Here is an 18,696-nt window from a genome sequence, read left to right as displayed (position 1 = left end):
GAGTTGATATCCTTGGCTGAGCTCTTGGTCACACTCTGATCAGCGGGCTGAGAGCTGACAAGTTTGCTCTCGGTTGCTTCGTGCTGTGTGACCTAAGACGCTCGGCCCCAGGGATTTCTGTGCTGGGCCAGCAAAGCCGAGGAGAGGAGGTGATGGGCTCTGGTAAATCTGAAACTGCATAGTGTCTGACGCAATTGGTCATATGGTATGTAAGTGGAGAAATACCAAGTCTCTATGATAAAATAGCGGACTCATCCAGATAGGTCTTAAGTCCACGCAAGTCTGTTGAATCTTGCACTCTGGGTGGAATTAAAGCTGAAAATTGTGGAATCTTCTTCTGCGGATCTGGTTCAGAAAACTATTTCTTAGATGTTTCAGGTTTTGATCAAAACAGAGACACGTAATTGAAGCAGCTTGTACCCGTGGAAATTTGTCCTGTGTTTGCATGTAGCTGGACCCATTCAGAAGTCCATTATTAAGCCTTTTAGAGAATGTATGAAGAAGTTGATGGAAAGCAAAATCTTAGCAGGAGTACAGTGAGGCAAAAGAATACGTCAAATTATTTATGTATATTCCTAAAGTAACCCCTAAGTCATTTCTGAGTATGTTCAGTAATACCTCCTGGCCTCACTTTCTATCGTGAATTTTCACTTAACAGTTCACCAACCGTCATGAGCCCTTCACAAAAGGCAGTGACATGTCCATTGCCATGAATGACAGAGATGCCTGCACACATGGGTCATGCTGGTAGAAGCCGTCAGGCGCTAAGTCTGGGGGGGTGGAGGGTAAGATCACTTGGTGGCACTTGGGGTGGTCTGACATGGGGTCTAGATGAGCCTGCGACCGCAGGAGAGCTGGAGCAGCACCAACCAGTGGGGCCCATTCCCTGGGCTGAGGTCAGACCTGGGAGGGGGCAGGTCCCAGGGTGGGAAGGCACAGCGCAGGACGGCAAAGGGCTGTGGCCAGTTTGGCGGGAGCTCGGGATCCCTCGGGAGTGAGCCTGAGTCCAGGCCTGGCAGAGGGTGGGGGGGTCTGACTAACACCAGATGCAGAATTTGGATTTGATCCTGTGTACATGATGAGGAATCGGGAAAGTCGTGCGAGCAGGATGGTGACTGCGACCAGGCCGGGTTTTCAGAAGACTTGCCTGGTTCTGCCAGGTTCTCTGGGCGGAAGCAGAGTGGGGCCAGGACAGTTCCGAGGTTCTGGTGGTTGTGCAGGATGCGGGTGAGAACTGTGCAGGGGCAACAAAAGGGAAGAGAGATGTGAGACATCACAAAGCCAAACCCAGCCGTATTTCCAGGGGTTTTCATACGTGGGTGAGGAGAATCTTAGTGCCATCATTAATAGCAGTAGGGAAGCCCGAGGTGTTACTGCCTTCGGGAGAAAGCTGCGGTGATGTGGCATATTGAATTGGAGGCGATGACCAGCACCCAGGTGCCCATTCAGAGCAGGCAGCTGGCTAGGTGGAGCCCAGGGGCAGTGGACCCTGTTTGTCACTTGCATTCCCCTGCCCAGCGACACCTGGCGCTGAGTCCACACAGAACCTCGGTCAGTAGTCAGCGGGGGGGGGGGGGGGGGGGTTGCACAGAGAGAATCAAGAGGAGGACTCCGTGCAGGACCTGGTGCGGAGGTCAAGCGGAGATGGGCAGCTGGGGCAGCTTTCTGAAAGAAGCCAGAATGCAGACTCTCACCTGCTAGTACCTAGCGTGATGCCCAGTGTGCGGGGGTTCTGCACCCACACCTGCCCTGTGGTCGTGTCCTTTAGTCATTCCAGGGGCCCCCTGTTGATGGGGGTTGGCTTGGTTGGATGTACACTTGGAGGAGGGGCACTTCAACTGCGGCTTACGTTCGGGTTTAGAAAAGCACTTGGATCTGGGGACATTACATGTGGGAGGACTGGAGTGGAGTGACAAGGAACCATCTGGAGAAAACCTGTACAGGACCAGATATTAAACGCCTCGCAGGCCCTATCACCTCTGCCACCACTCCTCAGCTCTGCTGTCGTGCACATAAACACATGGGCATGGTCGGGCTCCAGTAAAACTTGGTTTACAAAAACAGCTGCCGGGCCAGGTTTGGACCATGGAGATACTGAAAATCCTGTGTGCAGACAAAAGTAGCATTGAGCGATGGTTTAAATGCTGGGCAATTGTTGGCAAGGAGGTGTTGTAGGCAGCAGCTGTGGTACTGGCCCAGCAAGAGCCGGGGGCCTGAGCTAAGGGGCTGCAGTGGAAGCAAGAAGAAACTCACAGTTCCCTTCTATACATGAAAATGGCCCAGAAGGACACACTGTATAAATGCAGGCGGTCTCTCCTGGGAAAGCTTCGGGGACCCTGGATTCCCTTGTTGTGCCCATCCACCATTCCCAGCGTGGGCAGTGATGGGCACTGCGATCAATTACCTGGCGTGAACACGCTCTCTGGCAAAGCCGGGCAGTGCAGAGGCAAGTAGCATCCAGGCGTCTGTACACAAAAATGGATAGATATTCACAATCAATACACCAATGAAAAACCAAGTTGCCTGTAGGATTCTAGTTTCTGGTAGATTATTTTTGTACGCGGCCTGTCATGTGGTCTCCTGAGCATTGACAAACCTGAGACAGTAAGAAAGCCAGAACAGATGTGATTGTTTTTAACATGATAGCATTTTTTATTTTTAGGTGAGAATAAGACTGCTAGTTCTTCCCATTTTTATGTAGTCGTACTACAGTTTCCCGTTACTTGTATCCTAAGCAGCGACAGACCCTTGCTCCGTAAGCCTTGAATGAAGAGGGGATGCAACTTGTTACAAGCAGTAATTTCAATCCATTTGTTCCATTTTTATCAACACTAAATAATAGCTTTTAAGCATCCTATTGGGATTAGGGTCGGGATGCCGGATAGAATACAGGATGCCCAGTTAAATTTATGTTTCTGATACACAGTGAGTCATTTTTTAGTACAAATACTATACAGAAAAATTTTGATTTGAAATTCAAATTTAGCTAGGTGACCTGTATTTTTCATGTTTTTCACTTGAGTGCAGTTGGCACACAATGTTGTGTTAGTTTCAGGTGTACGACATAGTGATTCAGCGTCTCTGTACGTTGTGCTTGCTCACAAGTGTAGCTGCCATCTGTCACTACACAACACCGTTACACTACTCGGCACTACAGAAACTCTGTTCTCTGTGCTACACCTTTTATTCCCATGACTCACTCCATAACTGGAAGTCTGTACCTCCTCTTCACCCATTTTGCCCAGCCCCCCACCCATCTGGCAACCATCAGTTTATTCTCTGTATTTATAGGTCTGATTCTGCTTTCTGTTTATTCATTTGTTTCGTTTTTTTTAGACTCCACTTGTAAGTGAAATCATACATTATTTGTCTTTCTCAGTCTGGCTTATTTCACATAATACTCTCTAGGTCTATCCATGTTGACACAAATAGCAAATCGCCTTTTTTATGGCTAATATTCTTTGTACATACCTACCTCCTCTTTATCCATTCGTCTATGGACGGATATTTAGGTGGCTTCCCTATCTTGGCTATTGTAAATAATGTTTCATTATGGGGGTGGTGCGTATATCTTTTCAGATTACTGTTTCTCTTTTTGGGGGGGTAAATACCCAGTAGTGGAATTACTGGATCATATGATATTTCTATTTTTAATTTTTTGAGGGACCTCCACACTGTTTCCCCGCAGTGGCTGCACCAACTTACATTGCCACCAACAGCGCACAGGGTTCCTTTTTCTCCACATCCTCGCCAACACTTGTTGCTTGTTGTGTTTTTGATTCTAGCCATTCTGACAGCTTTAAGGTGATGTCTCATTGTGGGTTTGATTTGCATGTCCCTGATGATGAGTGGTGTTGAGCATCTTTTCATGTGCCTGTTGGCCATCTGGATGTCCTCTTTGGAAGAATGTCCATTCGTGTCTTCTGCCCATTTTTAATCAGATTATTTTAGGGTTGGGTTATATTAGTCCTTGGTGTATTTTGAATATTAACCCCTTATTGGATATGTCATTTGTAAATATCTTTTCCCATTCAGTAGGTCACCTTTTTGTTTTGTTGATGGTTTTCTTCAATGTGTGAAAGCTTTTTATTTTGATGTAGTGCCAATAATTTATTTTTGCTTTTATTTCCCTTGACTTGGAAGACATATATAGAAAAATGTTGCTACAGCCGATGTCAGAGAAGTTACTGCCTGTGCTCTCTTCCAGGATTTTAATGATTTCAGATCTCACATTTAGGTCTTTACTCCATTTTGAGTTTATTTTTGTGTATGGTGCCAGGTAGTGGTCCAGTTTCATTCCTTTGCATGTTTCTGTCCAGTTTTCCCAACACCATTTGTTGAAGAAACTGTTTCCCATCGCATATTCTTGCCTCTGTTGTCATAGGTTAATTTACTATATAATTGTGGTTTTATTTCTGGGTTTTCTATTTTGTTCCAGTGATCTGTGTGTCAGTTTTTGTGTCAGTACATAGTGTTTTGATGACTACAACTTTGTAGTATATCTTGTAATCTGGGGTTGTGATACCTCCAGCTTTGTTGTTTTCTTCTCAAGATTGCTTTGGCTATTTGGGGCATGTTGTGGTTCCAAAAAATTTTAGGATTCTAGTTCTGTGAAAAATGCTGTTGATATTTTGATAGGGATTGCTTTGAATCTGTGGATTGCTTTGGATAGTATGGACATTTTGACAATATTCTTCCATTCCATGAGCATAGAATATGTTTCCATTTGTTTGTGTCCTCTTCAGTTTCCTTCATCACCATTTTATAGTTTTCAGAGTACAGGTCTTTCACCCCCTTGCTTAAATTTATTCCCAGGTATTTCATTACTTTTGGTGCAGTTGTAGATGGAATTGCTTTCTTAATTTCTCTTTCTGCTACTTTGTCATTAGTGTATAAAAACACTGCCAATTTCTATTAATTTTGTATCCTGCAACTTTACTGAATTCATTTATTCTAATAGTTTTTTGGTGAAGTCTTATGGTTTTCTATGTATAGTATCCTGTCATCTGCAAATAGTGGCAGTTTAACTTCTTCCTTACCAACATGGATGCCTCTTATTTTTCTTGTCTGATTGCTGTGGCTAGGACTTCCACTATTTTGTTGAATAAAAGTGGTGAGAGTGGACATCCTTGTCTTGTTCCTGATCTTAGAGGAAAAGCTCTCAGTTTTTAACCACTGAATATGATCTTAGCTATGGGTTTGTCATAGGTGGCTTTTATTATGTTGAGATAGGTTCCCTCCAAACCTCGTTTGTTTAGAGTTTTTTTCTCCATCTACTGAGATGATTTTTATCCTTCTTTTTGTAGATGTGGTATATCATGTTAATTGATTTGCAAATATTGAGCCGTTCTAGCATCCCTGGAATAAATCCCACTTGATCACGGTGAATCAGCTGTTTAATGTATTGTTGGATGGGGCCTTCTAATATTTTGTTGAGTTTTTCATCTGTTCATCTGGGATATTTGCCTATAGTTCTCTTTTTTTGTGGCATCTTTATCTGGTTTTGGTATCACAATAAGACTGGCCTCATAGAATGTGCTTGGAAACTTTCCTTTCTCTTTTATATTTTGGAATAGTTTGAGGAGAGTAGGTATTGACTCTTCTTTAAGTATTTGGTAAAATTTGTGAATCCATCTGGTTGGACTTTTATGGGGGGAGAGTTTTTAAAATAACAATTGAATTTCATTAGTAATAATCGGTCTATTCAAATTTTTTATTACTGATTTAGTTTTGGAAGATTATATGTTTCTGGGAGTTTATCCATTTTTTTCCTAGGTTGTCCAGTTTGCTGGCATATAACTTTTCATAGTATTCTGTTATAATCTTTTGTATCTCTGTGATGTCAGTTCTCTTTCATTTCTGATTTTTTTAATTTGAGTCCTTTCCTTTTTTGATGAGTCTAAGGATTTATCAATTTTGTTTATCTTTTCATAGAACCATTTCTTGGTTTCATTTTCTTTCCATTTTTTAGTCTCTTTGTCATTTTTTTCTGCTCTGATCTTTATTGTTTCCTTCCTTCTACTCACCTTAGGCTTTGTTCTTTTTTTTAGTCCCTTTAGTTGTAGGGGTAGGTTGTTTGAGCTTTTTCTTGGGGTAGGTCTATATCACTGTGTATTTCCCTCTTCAGCCTCCTTTTGCTATGTCCCAACGATTTTGGACAATTGTGTTTTCATTTTCGTTTGTTTCTGTGGGTTTGTTTTCTCCTTTGATTTCGTTATTGACCCATTGGTTGTTTAGCAGCATGTTGTTTAGTATCCATGTGTTTGTGTCTTTTCCAGTTTTTTTTCTTGTGATTGATGTCCAGTTTCATACCATTGTGGTTAGAAAAGATACATGGTATGATTTCAGTCTTGAATTTATTGAGGCTTATTTTGTGGCCTAACATGTGATCTGTTCTGGAGAATATTCCATGTGCACTTGAAAATAATTTTTTAGTTGGAATATTCTGTATATATCTGTTATGTGCATCTGGTCTAATGTGTCATTTAAAGACACTGCTTCTTTATTGACTTTGTTTGATGATCTAGCTATTGATAGAAGTGGGGGTGTTAGAGTCCCCTCTTATTGTATTATCAGTTTCTTCCTCTGTCAGTTTATTTGCTTTATGTATTTAAGTGCTCCAATGTTGGATGCATAGATATTTAAAATTGTTATATCTGCTTGTTTGATCCCATTATTATTATATAACGCCTTTCTTTGTCTCATTACCATCTTTGTTTTAAAACAAGTCTATTTTGTCTGATATCAGTATTGCTACCCTGACTTTTTTTTCCACTTCTGTTTGTATGGTAAATGTTTTCCATCCCTTCACATTCAGTCTGTATGTATCTTTAGGTCTGAGGTTAGTCTCTTATAGGCAGCATATAGATGGGTCTTGTTTTTTTATCTACACTCCCCCCACCCCATGTCTTTTAATTGGAACATTTAGGCCATTTACATTTAAAGTAATTATTGATCGATATGTACTTGTTGCCATTTTGTTAATTGTTTTCTGGTTGTTTTTGTAGTTGTTCTCTTCCTTTTTTCTCTTGATCTCTTTGTGATTGATAAGTTTCTGTCATGTTTGGCTTTCTCTTTATTTTGTGCATCTGTTATAAGTTTTGGATTTGCCATTATCGTAAGGTTCATATATAGCATCCTAAGTATATAGAAGTCTATATTCAGTTGATGGTCTTTTAATGAACACAGTCTTAATGAGGGAGTTTGCATTTCCAAGGATCTGTGAGTTCAGTGAGATTTTAAAATTTATGTTTGCATTACAATTAAAATCTTTAAGAGTAAATAACTCACTATTTAGAAAGGTAAAATGCTTCTTACAATTGGGAGACACAATTGGGAGGTTTTTCATACAAGTTCAAGTTACTATTTTTCAAACTAGAGTTTTGAAAAGAAAAGGATCCCAAAATTCTAGGGCCTGAGACTCCAGTCTAAGCCAAGGACTTAAATTCAGAATGAAGCAAACTTGAGGCCTCTGTCAGCATGCTGTTGCAGGTGCAGAGAGGGACATCTGTACTGAGAAATAAGGCCTAGTTCAAGGAGGAGGGAGCTAGAGATTTGGGACCAGTGAGAAGAGGAGAGAGACTCCAGAGCATTAACAGTTGCTCTGTATTTGTGGTTGGCAGAATGAGGCGGCCCAGAGCCCCATGTCTGACCATGGGGATTGGGTGACCCTGCATGGGGGGCAGCAGAGAGAGAACATGCTCTCTCTTCAAGCTCCCAACAGGTAGATTTTCAGTGAGGTCTTCTGTCTCTTTATCCCCCTCTGGTCTTCTCAAGCTCTCGGGGTAGAGGCGTGTAGGGGTCAAATCAAGTCTTAGTGCTCTGAAGCGCTACCTCCTGGCTCCAGGCTTTACATGCAGGGCCTCTTCCCTTGTCTTGGCTGTCAGAACACCTGCAAATAAATGCTGCTTTGTTTTTGCTGGAAAACCCTGTGACACCCCCTTCTCTCTTCCCCTGGGAGGGCTGGGAACCGGGTCCAGGCATGGAGCTTACGGTCCACAGACCCGCCTGCCTGCAAATGTGACAGTCTCCCAGAGGGCTGTATTGATTTTTTAAGAGGAAGAAAAAGGCATATAAAATTGGACTTTCCAACCTTCTCTGAGTAGAAATTGGTGCTTCCAAAGGGAATTTTAATTGGCTGGCTTTGCAGCTAAAATGTTTTCTACCCCTTTCTTTCTCTTCTTCACCCTGCCTCTGTTCATCCTTTTAAACTTCCCCCAACCCCTTTTACTTCCTGCTCTTGAGCATAATTGGGGCCTTTACTGGTGGACTTGGGATTGGAAGACCTCGGGGTGTGTTGCTAAGTTTGAGCCCCCTGGAAGGAAGGAAGAGGGTGCTGGGAGAGCAGCCAGCTCCCAGAAGTAAGGGGGGTGGGAAATGGCATCTGTGCTTGCTGTTCAGAGTGAATCATCCTTCAAATTAAAAATCTTGATTTCCAGTGCCAGTGACAATACTTGTTGAAGAAGTACGAATGTTTTCTGCTTCTCGTAATCTACTTCTTGCGAATATTAGTACTCTGGAAAAAAGATTTATTTTAATAATGTGAGTTTTAGGTTTTTTTTTTTCTGTAGTTAACATTGTTTTATTACCCTATATCCTTGCCAGAAAGCGCATTTTAAGAGTTTCAATTCAAAATTAAATATGACCTCAGTGTTTTAAAATACAATTACATTAACTGTCCATTTAATAGTTGCTTAAGATTTTTTGGCCACTAATGTATAGTCAATATACTTGTCTGATATTAAATACAGGGTTTTCAGCCATGCTCACCAGCTAACGTGTTCCAGCTGCAACAATAACTAGCAAAGGCTTTCTGAGAAAGTGAGCTGCAGAAGGTTGTTCCCAGATGAAACTACAGTGTTCTCTTATGTCATCAGCTATGCTTTTCTTTAAAAACTCCACTGTGTTTGATAATAGGGAACGACCTATTATTTATTTAGAACTGTACAAACCAATTTACAAGACAGGTAATTTAGTGGCAGGATTATTTATTAATGAGCCCAGTACACAAGTTAATGGGACCAAACCCTGTGGAGGTCAGCCCTCCTAGAACGCATACCTTTTGGAAAGAAGAGAAGTAGTGTCTTCAGAACATTCAGTTATTATTTTAACATTCAAATTAAGACATGTTTCTTGCTAAGATGCAAAATAATTTTTTTTTCCTGAATTGCATCACAACAAAGTAGTCTTGAAGCTGTCTGGAGATCTGTTTTGTCAACCATATTACGGGTGGGTATGTTTTAGTCCTGTTAGTACCAAAGGTGTGAGAGCCTCAAGAAGGGCTTTGGTTTCCCAAGCTCACGCACATCCCGCCATCCCTGTCAAATGCTTTGCATCTGGGATGCTCTGTCTTATTGCTCACCCCACATTCTAGAATTCCTAATCACTGTGAGAGGGGCATGTGTGTGCCTGCTTCCTGGAAACGGTCTTCCTTCTCATGTCTTTTTTCCCCCCAGACAGTGACTGCAGAGGGTCTGCTGGTACCTTCTGCATGTCGGGCGATGGGGAGTGGGAAGTGGGGAGTTCTCCCCACTAGACCTCTTCCCTCTTTCTGTGATGATCTAATGGCCACCTCTTGGAAGACTGAAAAACCTAATGGAGAAATGAGGGGCAGCATAAGTGGCCTTCATAAAATGTGTGTGTGGTCACTGGAATTCAACCTTTATCTATAGTCAAAGAATGAAGATAGAGCTAAGTGTGTTGTCTAATTTCGTTTTTCCTGTGTTTCATCTCAGTATGCAGTTGATTGCCTTATATCAGGAGTGGGGAATGGAGCTGCCGTGAAGGAAACTCACTTAGGTTTGTGTCTTAAAATCTGAAACACTTCCAGGTTCTGACTGGAGAGTCCTATCAAAGTAAGCACAATTGGAAGTGATGCCCAGTCCCTGGGCTTTAACAAACTTTGTTATTCGGCAGTCTGCTACAAAATCTGAAAAGGCAGAGAATTGTAGCTTTCACTGTTTAGAAAATCTTTGTGGGTTTTTCTTCCCCCTGGGGAATGGTTTTCAGCAAATTATTCATTGGAAAAATGAAATCTGAAATGCAGGTGTTTTCAGTGCACATGCAATGGTGGCTGTGCTGACACCACTGCGTCTTGGTTACTCGTTCGCTCAGCACACAGGCACCGAGCACCAGTGATGTGCCAGATAGGACCCCAGCGCCGAGAGGCAGGACAACGCATGGCTCTTCCTTCAGACCTGGAGCAGCCTTTGTGGGAGGCCCATCCATCTGACTTCTTCATGCGACCTAGGCTGACATCTGCCTAGCCAAAAGGCTGGCCTGCTGGTTTGCCAAGCCACATAGAACAATACTATGGCTTTTATCACCCTGGGCCTTGCTTCTACAGAGCTGAGTGCGGGGAAGATGACAGGCCTGGGACATTCGTAGGCTTAGGCTTGTTACCTGTAAAAAGGAATGTTGTATGGAGTGGTCATCAAGGCATTTAAATATAAACATGGCCTTCTTTTAAGGGTATAGACCAGTAATGCCCAGTGGCCACTCCCTGCAAACCTGAGACCCTATAGTATGGGCACCTAGTCTCTCTTCTTGTCTAGAATATAAAGCATCTAGAATATAAAAGAACTAGAATCGACACTCAGGTTCCCATTGTCTTTGAATTGATAGGGCAGTGGGCTTTGGGTATAGTTTTATGGATTAGGGGAACTTTATAGAAGTTATGTAAATGTAAGAGAATAAATCCAAATGCTATATAGTGTATATGCTATATAGGATATATGCTATCAAGAATAGAGCATATAGGGGCGCCTGGGTAGCGCAGTCGTTAAGCGTCTGCCTTCGGCTCAGGGCGTGATCCCGGCGTTCCGGGATCGAGTCCCACATCGGGCTCCTCGGCTGGGAGCCTGCTTCTTCCTCTCCCTCTCCCCTGCTGTGTTCCCTCTCTCGCTGGCTGTCTCTCTGTCACATAAATAAAATCTTTAAAAAAAAAAAGAATAGAGCATATAAACATAGGGACTTTATAAGGAGTGACTGTTTCCATTTCAGAGATGATCAAGAATACTGTGGATTCATGGAGGTGGTCCAGAGATTAAGGTCTTTGGAATCAGACAGACTCGAATTCAAATCCTAGTTGCATCGTTTATGCATTGGTTAAGTTATTGTCACATAACTTCTGGACTCCCTTTCGTCTTCTGGAACATAGAGATGGTATCTCCCTCAGGGGTTATGGGAAGGAATAAATACAGAAATTTTTTTAATTAAATATCTGGCACATGTTAGGCACTCGGTAACTAGCAGCTGTGAAGTTTTATCCAAGTGTTTTTGACTTGTTGACTTGTTTCCCTGTAGTTGATTCTCACCTTTATTCAGTGGATCCCTCCTTTCCAAAATGCCAGATTGGGTAATGAAGGTCTGACATTGAGACATTTTCTCAACAGGGACTTCTGTAGTCAGTTGCCTTGACTCTGGCTGACCTTGAATGTGTTGAGAGAGTTTGGATATCAGATTGCACATTAGAAAGCCAATCATCTGTTACCCATCTTGACTACGGCCCTGAGATTTCCCCATTCTCATGCTAGTTTCTTTTCCTCTTAACACCTGTTTGTTTTAGGGAGCAAAGGCCCTCTAACTGATGTTTCAGTTCCTCTTTGTCCCTAAATTCTTATATCCCAGATCAATCCCTTGTTGGAAACCTATGTCTTTTTTTAGGTGTCCGTGCAAAAATTTAATGGCACAGAGCAATTAGTAGCATGTAATGACTTTCTGCACTATCATTCTGTTGTTTGGACGCAGACATTGATTTTCCTTATCTTGGCATGTGAAGGAAAGAGTCTGATTCCTGTCTTGTCTCTCCTAAGCCTGCAGTGGCACACACCCTTAGCAGAGCAGAGCAAGGCCACACAGAGTCTTTGAGGGCATTGGAAGGGGCAGCTGTAGAGAGAGTGCAGGTTGGCCCAGTAGAGAGAGACCAGACCATAGAGGATGCTCAGAGCAGGTCGCTGCTGCCCTGGGCCACATGAGTTATAGAGTCAGCCTGAAGATGTGGTTGACCAGATACCCCATTTTGAAATCTGGATGTGAAGATGAGGCTTCTATAATTTCTGTTCATGGACCAATTCCTATTTGTCCCTCCTTTTCCGGGAATGAAGAGAATTACCGAATAACACTCAGTTACCTAACCCCAAGGATCTTTTGCAGGGGGGCAGGTAGGACCCATATGGGAATACCAATAATTTGATGAGACTGATGGAAATGACGCTTTAAAAATTATATTTTTACAGATATTTTTCAACAAATGAACTAAATTCTTATTGACAGGCTTGTAATCTACTTAAGTAAAATTTGATTAGGATTTTTTATTCCTCTTTCATGTTATTTTTTTAAACTATTTCATTGCTAATGTTTAAGCATTTTATTTATAAGAAGCTAAATTAAGCTGGGAAAGAGGAATCTACCTCTCATGTGTGAGTTGTTAGAAAGCTGCTCTGCTCCCTGCTTCAGTGGTGAAAAGCAAATGCAACACAGACATAAGGCTATTTGAACTCTTTATTTGCCACATTTACAATATTAATAACCGCATTTCTAGAAGTTGTCACATCAAGTAAAAGATCTTCATTCCAGGCTGTCTTTTGGGGCCAAATTGAGACTGGATGCATGCATTTAATAAATTGTAGTCTCAAGTAGTCATTTTTGTAAATAATTAGTTTCAGTGAAAGAATAAGTTAGCATATTGTATGCATCTAATGTTGCAAACGTACATACAGCAAAGTTTGCTATTAATCAACAGTCAAGCACCGCAAGTGGGGTCTCATACATAATGAATTGTGCTTAAGCCTCATGGGTTTCTTGATAGAAAAATAAAAGAAAACACAAGTGTAGTAAGCTTTTGAATAAAATTTAACTAGATTGCTCTGTATCCTGTAATTGTTTTGGAATCATTAGGGACCTGATAATTCATCTATAGTTTTGGGGTGTTTTTATCTTCATCTGTCAAATAGTAGAGATTTTAATGATATGTTAAAGTGTTGATAAAATACAGTTTTCCTTTTAACAATTTGAACATTTAGGGGAGAAAGTAAATAGGCTTTTTTAAGGCATTCTATTCTGCCAAGTATACTATTTAAATTGTGTTTTCAAAATGGTTTATTGCTTATGTATTTAAGAATCATTTTCAAAAAAGAAAAAAAGTATATAGTTCTTATGACCTGTACCTTGTATTGAGGACTTGAAAATTTACATAACATTTTCTGGGTTTGGAGGGGGTTTTAAAATACTACCATAAATTCCTCTGTGGTCTTGTTTAGCTTCTGACATTATTTGAGCCCCAAATTTTGAGGCCTTAGGATGCCCATTAAAAACATATCCAATTTAAGCAACATACCTGTGACCACCCAGAAAGTGAGTAAATTGAGGCCCAGTTAAATTTTACTGCCTCTTCCTCCTCCTATTGTTGACCTTGGGTCGCAAACCATTGGTGGCCTATGATAGGATCATAAACGTAGAATTCATTTGGGGGTGTGTGATTTTGGGGGTGGAGGGCATCAAGGCAAGGAGCAGGATTTGTGTCCATCTTTGTTCTGAACCACACTGTAAAAGCTCAGCGAGGGTGTGTGGAGCACCTGTCAGAACTCCAGCTAGCCGTCCTGCAGGAATGGCTGAAAGTACCACCTTCCCCACGAAGCCGGCCTCACGACTTCTGTCTGGACTGGGCGTGGGCTCCCTCCGCTACCAATTTCCCTCCGTCGAATGGTACCAAAGTCTGTTTCGTAGAGAGTGACCTGTGAAAACAGACACTAGAACCCAACACGTGAAAGTTAGACCGTAAACTCATGTGTTAGGAGTAGTGGCAGCTCTTACCCCACTCAGACGCGCCCATGCACGAGTCGCGGCTGCTGTTCGTTGAGTAAACTTCAGTATGTCGCCGGTACGTCGTGCTCACGTCCCCCCTTCTCCTTCAGAGTTGACTGTGCAGTGCTCTCAGGGCGGTGCGGGTGACATCCCAGCCGTGAGGACGGCACCGGACACAGCCGCGGGGAGGCTCCCTGTCCGGAGGCGTTCGTTCATCTCCGACTCAGTTCTGTGGGAGGCCCATGTTCTCAGTACCAGCACCAGCACTTTGATTCCCCTCCTTCCCCTCTTTCCCCTGGTTTAGAAGTTCAGATCAGTGCACAGAGCCCCTCACACCCGCGTGGCCGTATCGCGTGACAGCTGCTGGCCAGTAGGCTGTATCACAGAGCCATCGCTGGACGTGTCCGTTCGTCAGACGGCCTGTGAACGCCCTTGTCGGGAACGTGGGGCTGTCCGAGAGGCCGAGGGGAAGGCTGCTGGCACCGCCTGTGCGTCTTGCCTTCGCCGGCTGTGCTTCAGACCCCGCGTCAGTGCTCTTGTGGGTGAGCCGCGGACGTAATGGGTCCTCGATAATTATTTTGAATGGAATCAAGCCGTAAAATTCAGGTGAAATATAGAGTTTAGAATCTTTATTCAGCATCCTTGTTTTAAAAAAAAGATCTTTTTTGATGGTAGGTCGCATAATTTATTTCTTCCATCCTACCACTGGAAAAAAGGGCATCTGAGCTGTAGCAAGAAGGTATAACTAAACGCAGGACAAATCCGTCAGACACAAACACGAGACTCTGGTAGAGATCTGTTACATTGGACATAATTGTGTATTTATCAGTGAGATTTAGCAACAGGATCCACAGGTTTTAAAATCACCTCTATTGTAGTTTTAAGGTTTTGCCGAAAACGTGCACCTTCCTGAGGCTGTGGGGTCTGGTGCTTTACCCTGGAGTCCGCACTGTGTCTTAGACCCAGAGACGGGGAGATTTGCTTCTCCAGCTCAGCTTGGGAAATGTTTCTTACCGTAAGGGTGTCGAAAATGCTGCATGTGGCTAAGGCTCTGGCTTCCACTACAGGCTGTACCCCGCTGTCCGTGGGTCTCCCGCAGACTGACCCCCCCCCCCAGCCTTGCTAAGGGACACAGCTCGGGTCAGCTCGCTGCTAGATTCCACGTGAACTCCGAAGAATACGTGTCTTTGGAGCTCTCTTCTTAGGCTGGAGCTCTCTGCGTGGGTGAGCCTCTAGCATCAGCAGTTCGTGTTCCCAAACCCTAAGACTCCATTTTATCCTAGGAAGACCGAAATCTTGGAAAAGTACTGGGGTCAACAAGAGAGGTCTTTGAGTGCCCAGCAGTCCGCGCCCTGGTGTAGCGAATGCTGCTAATCACATGTGAGGAGCTTAGAACTTTCGGCCTGTTTTCTTACATCAAATGGGATTTAAGCCAAGTACACGACATTTTAATGTCTTTGGGAAATAGAATTCGTTCAGAAATGAAGACTTAGTGGTTCTTTACTACCAGTGAAGTCCTGAGGCGCCCCAACACTGAACACCCAAATCTCCTGCCAAACTGCTTTTTAAAGTGTTGAGCAAATTTGCAGCATGGGAAGACGCTGGAGGATGTGCGGTCAGGAACGTTCTTCCAGGTTTCCTCATGTCGTGCCAGTCGACGCCATGGCAGACCTTGGGTGCTGCTTTCTGGGGGGCTGGTGGCCTGGCTCGCTTTGCCCAGCGGGGATGCCCGGTTCTGCAGCTGCCACCAGCCTGAGCCCAGTGTGTGCAACCTGGCTGGGCGTGCCATATCCGATGGGTTCCGTGCAGCAGATGGACAGCTCGGAACCCGGTCCAGGGGGGCCATTCTGCTTAAACTTGGTCCACTCCCCTTGTCTGCCTGCTGCTGCCAGTGCAATGCTGCCTCTGTCCCCTCACTTTCTACCTGAAATCCTCGTCTTGAAACGCAGGCTGTGTTGCAGGCAGGAAGGACAGATTTCCCGCTAATGCCATCTAGGTTCGTATGTGTGACGCTGTGAGTGATGGGTTCCCCTCCATGTACAGCGGTCAGGCATCCCTGCACCATTAAAGACATTTCAGAAGTTTGTTCTCGAGCACTTCCCCACTCTCCTGCATCCTGATTTGGGCTGAAGGACAAATCTGACGTCTGAAATAGCTCACCGAACATTCTTTCTCCAAGCTCCGGAAGGGAGGGGGTCACGACTGCAGGAGAACGTCACTCGGGGCTTTCGTTCACACTGGCGTTCCAGGGGTTTCCCCTGAGGGCTGTTGTCTGGGGATTGCCAACAGCTGCGTGTTTCTTCAGGAATCCCTTGAGCCAAACCACGTAGGATGCCGTGTTTGCTTTATTGCCGTGTGCCCAGTGCTCTCCACTCCCCTCTGTGGAAAAGTTCGACAAAGCCAAATTCATCGGTCAGCCACTGGCCAGCCCTCTCACGCCGGGTTTAACGAGGGTGGGGGGGGTTTCCAGTGTGCTGGGGTTGCCCTGGGGAGACTCCTGCTGATGATGAGTGGCACCCGGGGGAAGGTCTCAGGCAGGGCGACTCTGATGTGTGCCTTCCTCCACGGTCCCGCTGACAGCAGGACAGGGTCTGCTCTTGTGTGGCCTGCGGGCCAGCTGCCGGCTCTGGGCTCCCATGCCTGGCGCTGGCCCACAGGCCGGTGTGTGCGTCTCCGTGGTGGCTGGGCGGCAGGCTCCCGGGAAGGGCTGAGATGTGGGATCGAAGGGAGCGTGGGCCATGGAGCCCGTAATCGCTGGGGCTTCGGGGCTGGTGCGTAGGGAAGCCTGGAGAGATTCCTCTGTAATAAGTGCAACCGCGGCTCACACAGGGACACGCGAAGCCAGGCTGGAGGGGAGGGCAGGGCAGAGAATAAATTTCGTTTTATTGTAGAAATGGAAATTTGTGTCATGGCTTTAAAAATCTGGTTTTATGTGTGTGTTTAATGCCATTCATTTTAAATGTAGTATCATAAATCCTTGCTTCAGAAGCAAAGCTGTTTAATTACATTTCACCCATGAATAGTTACCTAATGCCAATAGAGAAAGAGTTAAAAAGGAGACCTACAGAGTAAATCAGAGGTTGAGATCTTTAGCACAAGCATAAAAAATCAATTTAAGATGAATTTTACTACTATAAAAATTCCTCAAATATCCTTTTAAGAGTGGGAAATGCTAGCAGGGACACAGCTCCCATTCTAGTCCCTTAGCCACATGGGGGACGTGGCTACCAGCCCGGTCAGTGCCTCCAATGCCCAGATGCCCCCGTTCCACTCAGGGGCGTCTGAGGAAGGAGGTATAAGTCTTGGAGCAGAGCAGGTCGCTGGTGGGTACTGAAGCCCCCGCCGCTCGATTTAAGATGCCCCATCTCCTGTGGTGTATGTCCTGTGGCCCAGGGAAGCCCATTCCCCGTTTGTGTAATGGCCGAGCCCAGCCTGCAAGCTCTGATAGCGTCTGCGGCCTGCTGCAGGAGAAGCCGGGTGCGGGTGGGTCAGCGTGGGCTCTCGAGGCAGTCCCTGGCCCTCTCCTGCCTCTTCGGGAGGGAAGTCTCCCATGGGCTAAGAGTGAGGACATCGGCACCTTAGCTCTCTGTTCATCTCCCATTTGGGCAGGTGTCACGTGCAGGTTGCTGCCTGCTCGCGGCTGAGGCCTTCGTGGCCAAGCTGCACATCTCCCCCCACCCTCCCTGGGGGCATTGGCCTTGCTTCATGGGAGGGGAGCCCTGGCTTACCCTAGAGCGCTGCCCCCTCTCCCTCCACCCCCGGGAGCAGGATGACAAAGCATGTGACAGTCCTCGCCACCTTTATTCTCCAGTATTATTCAGTACGGAAAGAACAGTGCGACAACAGTGACTAGAATTTCTCTCTGAAGTTGAATAACGTTTAAGCCAGGCATGGGAAGTTCGACTCCTTCCCTGACCAGATGTCCTGATGGAGAGAGAAATCAGGGCAGGGAGGAGGTGCGTTTCCACTCCCAGCAACGTCTCTGCTCCACCGGCTCCCAGGTGCCTGTGGACGGAGCACGTCCTGCGCAGCCCCTCCATTGATTTGGTGTCCAGGCCGACCAAGGGCCCGTCCACGTGAGTTCCTACCGCAGACATCCCGCAAAGGTGGCAGCGTGGCCTCGGCCAAGGCCAGACTGCTCTGTCCAGTCATGAGTCGGCAGGCTGGCCGGCTTGCATCCGTTGTCCCTCTCTGCTGGTTGCTTTGGTGGACTCGTTTCTTCTAACTTTCACCGCCCCATTCCTTACTTACCACTGTCCACATGCAAGTGCTAGAACTCCCTCCCTGATGCACTTTCTGTTCCACCGTGGAAAAACAGTAGAAAGGGTATTTCTGTGCATCTCGTCCCAGGAAGCTTATTTCTGGAAAGATCCAGGGACCTCAGTGGAGACTGTCAGTCCCACAGAACGCCGTGCCTGAGAGACTTGGACTCCAGCACAGGATCCCTTGTAAGACCTGTTCAAGGTCTTCAGTTCTCTGCAGCTTGTAGCATGCAGTGCCCAGGCTTCTGGATCTGCAGCAGCCCGTGCATGCTGGCGTCCTTTGTGCGGCCAGGCCTGCGCTCCTGGGGCTGTCAGTCACAGTCGTCCCTGTGCTGGGCCACAGAGCCGAGCCAGTGGTGGCCTCTCCACCCAGACCTTCATAAGGGTGGTAGATACGAGGTGAAAAAGACAGCCTGTAGATTGGTGCACGTGCGCCCATCCTTAACACACACAGGGTGAGGCACAGAGGGTCAGGAAGAGCTGCTTGCAGCTACCCTACCTCTGAAATTCAGTATCTGAGAATACTAGACAGACTCTGCCCTCCAGGCCCAGAAAGCTGCTAGGAAGCCTGCCACCTGTCCAGGGCCTTGGAAGGTGAGGAAGGAAAGTCAGCGGAAGAAATCAGACCTGG

General features: G+C 45.2%; 1 protein-coding gene across 5 annotated transcripts in view; it reads left to right on the top strand.

The window, feature by feature from the left end:
• MGMT (O-6-methylguanine-DNA methyltransferase) overlaps positions 1-18,696 on the top strand; it is a 294,313-nt gene that overhangs the window by 222,794 nt on the left and 52,823 nt on the right. The window lies entirely within an intron of this gene.

This window comes from Ursus arctos, unplaced genomic scaffold (genome assembly GCF_023065955.2).
Source record: "Ursus arctos isolate Adak ecotype North America unplaced genomic scaffold, UrsArc2.0 scaffold_7, whole genome shotgun sequence".
Taxonomy (NCBI): domain Eukaryota; kingdom Metazoa; phylum Chordata; class Mammalia; order Carnivora; family Ursidae; genus Ursus; species Ursus arctos.
The sequence above is the reverse complement of the archived record's forward strand: the minus strand, read 5'-3'. Positions and strand labels throughout refer to the sequence as shown.